Here is an 8,822-nt window from a genome sequence, read left to right as displayed (position 1 = left end):
CATTCTTTACCCTTGGTAGCTGAACCCTTGGCCTGCCTTAAGTAAGAATCCCCTTAAGCTTCTTCCTACCATTAATATCTAATTAAGTTCCCCTTAGTAATTTTCCATCTATTAACTACACCATTCAGTTCTTTGGCTATAAATTCTAACCGCCTTTGCTGTATTCAGCATTGAGTTCTATGTCTTGCCCCTATTGCCATAGTCTAAAATAGTCTTCTTTGCCATGTGTAAAAAGTGTTTGGTGTAATTATATGTTTTTATTTAAAGGAGAATTTTTATTATTTTTATATCCAGAAAATTCAACAGTGTACATTTAACTCAGTTTGGCAGCACATTTTTTCAGCCTTTGTCTTTTCCAGCGTGGCAATGTGAGCCATAGATTTTGGTCCAAGACATTGTGTCCCCAGTGACGGCTGATCATCACATCACATTGCAGTCATTGGAGCTGGCCCTCATATCTTCCACCAGCTTAGCTTGAGCTCCTTTGTCTTCTGAGTTAACTTGTATGAATGTGATGGTGGTGCAGGTTTCCCTGTGGACTGCATGTCCCAACTTGGCCTTCCCCTGGATAATGCAGTCAGTAGGGAACATCTATCCTATAAGACAGGGCAGGCAGAAAGACAACCAAATCTGTGGGATCCACATCACATGCAGTCCCCACCAGCCCAGCCTTCTTGTCCTCCACCAAGGTGGTAACAGTATTAACCTCTGCTCGAAGGACAGGTGGCCTCTGACTTGGGACATTCCCTTTGGTGACAACTTTTTTGTCAGCCCTAGGCAACAGTGTCTGCTTCTTCTCTTGCTATATCTCTGGTCTGTATTCATGGACCAGCTTAAACACTTCAGTAGCCATTTGGCAGCATCCAAAAATGAAATGGTTAATTATGGGGGCAATTTCAGCTGCTTACAGAGGCGAAGCCTTGGCTGCTTACAGCTGGATGAAAAGAGGCCATTGACGAAGCAGGTAATGGCCCTTTCAGGCTGGATGTTCTGTCCAATGCCAAAACTCTTGCTCTTTTCTTAAACGGGATTGACAAACATCTTGGCCTCTTGCTTTTTCACAGCAGCAGGTACCAGGGTTATCTTCTCCCCTTGGCCTTCTTTCAATGTCTTAGGCAAGGGGAGCAGAAATTACATATATTTCAAAATATAGCACACATATTTTTATTATAATATTTATATATGTATTCTAACACAGACATTGTTTACTTGGAAGTTTGAAAATAATTCTAATTTTTTAAAGTTCCCCATTTCTATAATTTAATATCAATATTTTGCTTCATTTTTGTTCTGTTGATCTTATTTTTCCTAATGCTTTGAGTTTCATATATTTAAAAATTTCTATATACCTGTTTATTTTCAAATACTATGTATTAATTTTCAAATGGTAATAAATTATAAATTAGTTGTCTGTTTCAACATTGTAATCCTCTACCTCTTTCCACTTTCTCTCTCTACAAATGCAGTGTGTGTATTTTTAATTAATAAATAATGACATTTTAATTTTCTATTTAAATATTACTCTTAGAATTATTTATGGCCCATATGCCTGCTGTAGTGTTAAACAAGGCTTACATAATTTATGTTACATTCTTGGTTTGACTTGAAGGTAGATTGCTCATATTTACATATGCTCATTAAAATGAAAAACACAACTCTATGCAACATTTTATTAAAGGAAATTATAATCTTTTGTCAGTGCCTACATACTGTCTACAAAATGCCTGCAAGTTTTCAACAAAGAAAACTTTCTGATGTATTTGAATTTTATTCTCTGGGTGATGGTTGATATTTTACACAGTGTCAATTTCAAATCGAAACTGGTATATCCATGGTTCATAATTTATATATTCTTTCATTAGTTACCTGGAATGAAAGAGAGTATCTTCTTGGAGTGAAAGAGGATAATTACTGATGATAACTGTTATATATCGTAGATAGAGAATTTTAAATTATGCTGTCTTGAACAATGCTACTGTATTAAAATATCTGTTTACTCTGGCATTCAGGAGAATAATAATGATGCAATCGTGATAGATTATGTTCGAAAACTTGCTTATATTCTTCATTGCTTATTATATATGGAAAACTCAGTGTCACTTTTTCTTTAATTACATTAGCTCTTTTATTAAAATGTTCAACAAGTTTATCCTGAAAACACTGGATGAGAGATATTATTATGCTAAATGAAATTCAGGCAGAAACAGTCGAAAACCATATGATTTCTCTCATATGTGGGATATAAAACTGAAAGCAACAAACGAATAAGATAAAAGTACAAAAACTCATAGACACAGACAACAGTTTAGTGGTTACCAGAGTGTAAGGGGGTGAGGAGGAAGAAGAGCCTAAAAGGGGTCAAATATATGGTGACAAAAGGAGACTAGACTTTGGGTGGTGAACACACAATGCAATATACAGATAAGGTATTACAGAATTGTACACCTGAAACCTATGTAACTTTAACAATCATCACCCCAATAAACATTAATTTAAAAAAAAGAAAAAAATATGTTTTAAATATCACCTAGGTTCAATAAATAAATCTCTATATTATGACTAATATTATGATCTTAGTTGATAACAATTTTTTTATCCCTCATTAGTCTCCTCCCTCCTCCAGCACAAATTTTGGGAGGATCGTAAGCAGCTTCTAGGTAGCGATTAAGTACAAAGAGCAAAGATGTCTATTTTATCACTTTACCAGTTAGCACATCTATTTTATCCCTTTACTAGTTAGCACGTGGCCTACCGATAGCCAGCTTAGTTTTGTGAAAAATGGTAAGCCATAACTTAGATGAAGCATTTTGCTTTTTCAATTTAGAAAATACCCTATAATATAAACATATACAGACTACAATGGTGAAAGGAGAGAGCTATTATTTTATTTGCAATTAAACAAGTTGGAGAAGGAAATGTTTTATTCCTTTCTTGGAATTCTCATTAAGAGTTAAGAACCAAGAAGGTGCAGCTAAAAGTAAAGCAGAGTTATTCATAGGTCTTGATACATAATCAAGAAATTCCAACCTTCACAGGACTGGATTTCAGAATTAGTAGGAGCAGTGACTACTCCTCTCCATCCCCCACCCTTTAATATGAACACCTATACATGGTCCCAGATGACACTCCAACCACGGCCTGTTGGGTGTGTAAGAGAGGGTGCAGAACACTTGTCTCTACATTTTACAGATAACTTGCTTCATTCACTTTGCATAGGAAGTACACACAAAGAGCCTTATCCATACCTGGATCCAATCTTATTAAGTGATGAGATTATGCACTAATGCTAATACTTTGATGGGATCAGTCTGTTGTGAAGTTTCATTGGAAAGAGGGTGAATGTATTTTGCATGTGGAAGGGATGTGAACTACTGGGGTCCAGAGAGTGGTCTGTACAGGACAGATGCTTGGGTTACACACAGGATCTCCGACTCTGCTGTCCCTACCCTTTTGTGATCCTCTTCTCTTCAATGTGAACAGGCCCTGTGACTTGTTGATAACCCATAGAATAAGGCAAGATGATAGGTGAATGTTTTTACAAATACGAGCTTAGATTATGAAATATTGTAACCTGTGTTGCTATGATAAAAATCTCTCTTTGCTGGTTTTGAAGAAGCAAACTGTCATGTTGCCACAGCTGCATGACAAGGTGCTGACAGTGGATTCCAGTCAACACCCAGCAAGAAAATGGGACTGTCAGTCCCATACCTTTCAAAGCAACTGAATCCTGACAACAATCACATGAGAGCTTAGAAGCAGATCATTCCTAAGTGTCAGACAGACCACAGCCTCTGCAAATACCTTAATTTCATCTTTATAAAAACTTGAATAAGAGGATACATGCAACTACGCCATGCCCAAACTCTTACCCACAGACACTGTGATATAATAATAATTAGGTGCTGTCATAAGCCACAAAGTCTGTGATAATATTGTTAGGTAGTAATAGATAACTAATACAGGGGAATTTATAATAATTCAGAAATTATTTTTAACCTCCTGATTGCCATCAAGGAGAAAAAAAGAATAAACAATTATTTTAATAAAATGTCTTTTTTCACTTCTTAAAAACCTGTACTGAAAGGCAAATTATTTTAACTGAAATACTCTATGTCTCAAAATAACCACTACTACCATTCTGTGATTGGGTACCTCTTGATTGAAAAAAAAAAAAAAGATACAGTTATATTGAGTAGGATACCTAACTGACATCTAAAAAATGAAAAGGTAAAATAGAATTGGCATATAATGGTTCATTAGATTCAAGCAGGAATGTTGTTATGGAGAAGTGTTTGAAAGGGATGAGTGTCATGGTGAAGATGGGAAGCCTATTTGCACCTATTTACACCCTCTGTTTTGATATATAGTCATATTAAATGTTTACAAATTCAGGATGTAACTTCTCTTTCCCCAATAACCCAAAGATGTTTCCAAGTTGTATTTTCAATGTTCATGTGACACAAGATACAAAGGTACCTGATCAATAGAGGCTGATTCTCTAAAGATTTATGATCAACTTCATTACTTAAAAGTAGTTCAAAAGGGAGGGAGAGGATCATGAATAATCAATTAAGTAACTACTAGAAATGGCCTTTAAAAGTATGTAAAATATCTTTTTATGGTGTTGCATTGGGAAATACATGGCACTATGTGGGAATAATGAAACAATGCAATAAGTTAAAATAATTTGTGGTTTTTGAAGGCTGGTCCAGTTAAATATCAAATGCAGGATCCTCTACTTTGCTCCTGAGATTGGACAACTTTTTCAATACATTCTGAGAATCAATATCTTTATGTTTAAAGTGAGGATAATAATCCATCATGTAGGATGGTTGTGATTCTTTGAGGAACTGAATGAAACTGCACTGTATACCATGAAATAGCATCACTAAGTAAAACCATTAATATTATCATTAGTTCTGCTTCTGCTACTAATGAGTGATGGGAAATTAGGAATATTATATTCTGAAATTAATTTCCATGCATGATAAATGATAATGTTGAGATTAATACTACTTATAATCTATACTAACTATTGATCAATTATTTTAATGAATGATGTCCTTCTGGTCATGGAAAATAAATTACCAAATTTTAGATTTTTGCATTAATGTTATATCAAAAGTTTTTATCAAAAGTTTCTTCTATAAGAAACACAAAATGTTAAAAGTCTAATTTTAAAAAGCATTAAATTACAAATTGTCTTTCTTTACTTGATTTTAACTACCCATTACATGCCTTTATGCCATTTCATGGTTATGATGAAATCCTGAATCAACAATTTTTGTGTAGTCTTTGGTAACACTGCACAGTCCTTCATTTGTTGTGAATACTGGGGCATGGGAAAATGTACCCATCCAGAAATGTATTCCAGCATGTAGGAATTATTTTCTATATAATCAAGCATTAATTATAATAAATATTAATTTGATTAAACTTATACATGTTTTGGGGAAAAAATGTTTTTCTCTACCCATCTTGCAAAGTGAATCTGGAGAGACAATTTCTTCTATTTTGCAGTCTCAAAATAAATAAAACCATGTATAATGATTCTAAAATGTAGGCAGTTTATATATGAATATGACTATATATATTATTTTACGTTTAAAAAATTGAGGGCCGGCGGGTGGCTCAGGCTGTTGGAGCACCCTACGCCCAATAGCCAAGGTCGCTGGTTTGATTCCCACATGGGCCAGTGAGCTGAGCCCACTTCAGCTAAGATTGTGAACAACAGGTCTCCCTGGAGCTGGGCTTCTGTGTGCCCTGAGATGCTGTGAGTGACCATCCAATGACCAGAGACCAACTGCCTCAGCTGGGGGGGGCGCAAGGCTCATAATACCAGCACAGGCCAGGGAGCTTTGTCCTACACAATCAGACTGAGAAACAACGGCTTGAACCTGGAGTGGGGGGTAGGCAGAAAAAGAGGGAAAAAAATGGAAACAATCTCAATGTTAATAGATGTGGCAACTCTATTACAAATAACCTCTTTGTTTTTGTATCATCTAAGTTGCTGACATGATGACCAATCACTCACAAAAACATTTTTTCAGTATATTTCTCACTAACAATCTTACCACAATGCAAACATAAAGATCAAGGATTGACATTAATATATTATTACCATCTACTCATGACACCATTCAAATTTCTTCAATTATTCTAGTAATATCCAGCAAAAGAAAGGGATAGAGTACAGAATTACAGTCACATATGCGTCTATTTGTTTTATCACTTTAGTTTCAGTAAATCTGCAATAGTTCTCAGTTTTTCCTTGACTTTTTTATGATCTTGACCGATGGGAATATTAAAAGCCAGTTGTTTTGTATAATGACCTTCAGTTTGGGATTCTCATATATTTCATCATAATTAGATTCTGGTCAAGTATTTTTGGCAGGCATAACAAAGATGGGGTTTTGTGTCCTTCCATCTAATTCTATAAGGGCACGCTGCTTTAATTTGTCTCATTACTTGTTTATTGATTTTGATTTTGAGCACTTAAGATGACACATGCTGGTATTATCCATTTCAAAGTTACTCTTTTTTTCCCCTTTCTTTTTGTATATAGAGGTACTTAGGATGGAGATATTCTGACTTGATCAAACTTTCTATTTATTCACTAATTAGTATAGACTTATGAATTGTTATGTTATTTAATGGGACATAATCCATTAATATAAAGATTTTGACATTAAAATTTTCAGTGAGAATCTCTTTAAATTGCCTTCAGTATCCCTTGATCACTCATCATTCTTTAGGCTCTTTATTTTCTCAATTAGAAAATACCTCAGTTTCATTTTGTATTTTTCTTGTCTCAAGCCTAGAATGACTCATTTCTGTAAGGAGTCCTGGGTTATTTTAATGGAGAATAGAGTATAGAAAATAAGATTTTGGTGCTAGGTGTGCATTGCTATTGGTGTGTCATTATTCACAGGAATTGCTATGGACAGAGCTAGGAATCCATATACACACATACACATATGCATAGGTATGTATTCCCATTTACTTCTGTATCTATTTTTTTTATGATGAAATCTATAGTTTACAATGACAACTCCAATTTGAATCTGACAACATGGGATTCATTTCAGTTTTCTCCACTTCCACTCACTGCTCTCTTGCATGCCCTTCTCCTACTTTTTGAGCTCTACCAACCAATAGTGCACTGTCCCCTACTTTACTGTTCTCATTACCTCCGATTGTGTCTTGACTCCCTACTCTGAGCTACTAGTCCACTATGGATATCCTCCTTACTCCTCTTGTGTATTATATCCTAAGACAGGCTATGGCCTCCCCCAAAAGAGGAGGCCTCTCACCCTGCTCTAATACTAATACTCACCCTTCTTACCCTACTCTAATTCCAATACTCTGAGCTAGGCAGCTGCTGCCCTCTCTCCCATATGGCCCTTGCCCAAAACTGATTTCTTGGCTAATCCTGTTCTGGTACCGATAGCCCTTGGTTGGCTGTCTTTTTCATTTGAACAGCATCCTCACTCCACTTAGGTTCTGACCAAAAATGGTGGAGCACCTAGACTCTTCCTCACCACACTCACAGATGTAAGCACTTGCCTTGTTCAATCCCACCTACTGGTTTGTGGATTGGAGTGTTCAGGAAGGGAAAGAGAAGAGGAAAAGGAAGAACAACTACAGTTTATTTCTATGTGTTGCCTCCCAAGTTAGTATAACAAAACCCCCAGAGTGAGCTGCATTTTAAATCTCACAAAAACAAACTGTTGCTCTTAGCACAAACACTGTGACATGCTGTCTATGAATATTGAATATTTTGAAGAATGGTCTTGTAACGGGGACTGTATTTTAAATCTAGCTACTCATCACTTATTAATATTGTCAGATTGTTCATTGTCATCATAAGGGAGTTTCTTGTATCATAAGATTAGAAAGTCAAATTATTGTTTGATATAGGAAATTTTAAAGTTAAAGAGATACGTTATATATTGGAATTATATTGAATATATTCATATAAGTTTAATGCTAAAATATTAGTATGCAATATAATCATTTATAAACATCTTCTGATATAAAGTATCAAATTAAAAACTAATAAAAAGCCAATATTATATATACACTGTCAGTATAGATTAAGGAGTAAAAAATCTTTCATGACCATGTCACAATATTAATGAATTTATTTCTGGACTTTATATTCTCTTCTACTGATCTATATGTCTATTTCAGAACAAATTTATTTGGTTTTGAATTGGGCAGACTTATAAAATAGTTGGTTATGCCACAAATCCATTATAATGTCCTAAGAATTATAAAATGGGTAAAGATAATACATGGACTTCCTGATAATGGCAAGATGTCAGGAATAGTAAGCAATGATAGCTAAAAATAACTTGAGAAATAGTAACTGACCACAATATATTTAGATGAAATCAAACCACACTCAAACAGTTTTATAGTAGCCTTGTCTATACTGTAAAATGAGAAGATTCAGAAGACAGAGTTGAAATTTAAAAATAATAGTATATAATATAAAGATATGACACTCAACACATATTTTTTGTGAAACAATTAAGATTTCAAAATTGAAGTACATAAGAAGGGGCTTGCCCACCTGGATGATGAATATAAGAATGGCAAAAAAAGACATACATGGAATTTTTCTCTCTGGTTCTAAATAATGGTTTATCAATCATATCTGAAGCCTCAGCTGATTTAATGAGAAAACCCTAACTCTATGTCTTATGGTAAAAATCAACCCAGAGTGAAAGGAGTAAGAATTATATAATTCAGACTATGAAAAGAATGATACAAAGTATTTTACATCCATTTACATAAATAACAAATTCTGACAGAGC

At 34.7% G+C, this 8,822-nt stretch overlaps 1 pseudogene; it reads right to left on the bottom strand.

Annotated features, from left to right (window-relative positions):
• Positions 1–299: 299 nt before the first annotated feature.
• Positions 300–1,131, bottom strand: LOC109453080 (large ribosomal subunit protein eL8; annotated as a pseudogene).
• Positions 1,132–8,822: the final 7,691 nt, after the last annotated feature.

Source organism: Rhinolophus sinicus, linkage group LG04, assembly GCF_036562045.2.
Source record: "Rhinolophus sinicus isolate RSC01 linkage group LG04, ASM3656204v1, whole genome shotgun sequence".
NCBI classification, from domain to species: domain Eukaryota; kingdom Metazoa; phylum Chordata; class Mammalia; order Chiroptera; family Rhinolophidae; genus Rhinolophus; species Rhinolophus sinicus.
Note: the sequence above shows the minus strand (reverse complement) of the source record. Positions and strands in the feature narration are given on the sequence as shown.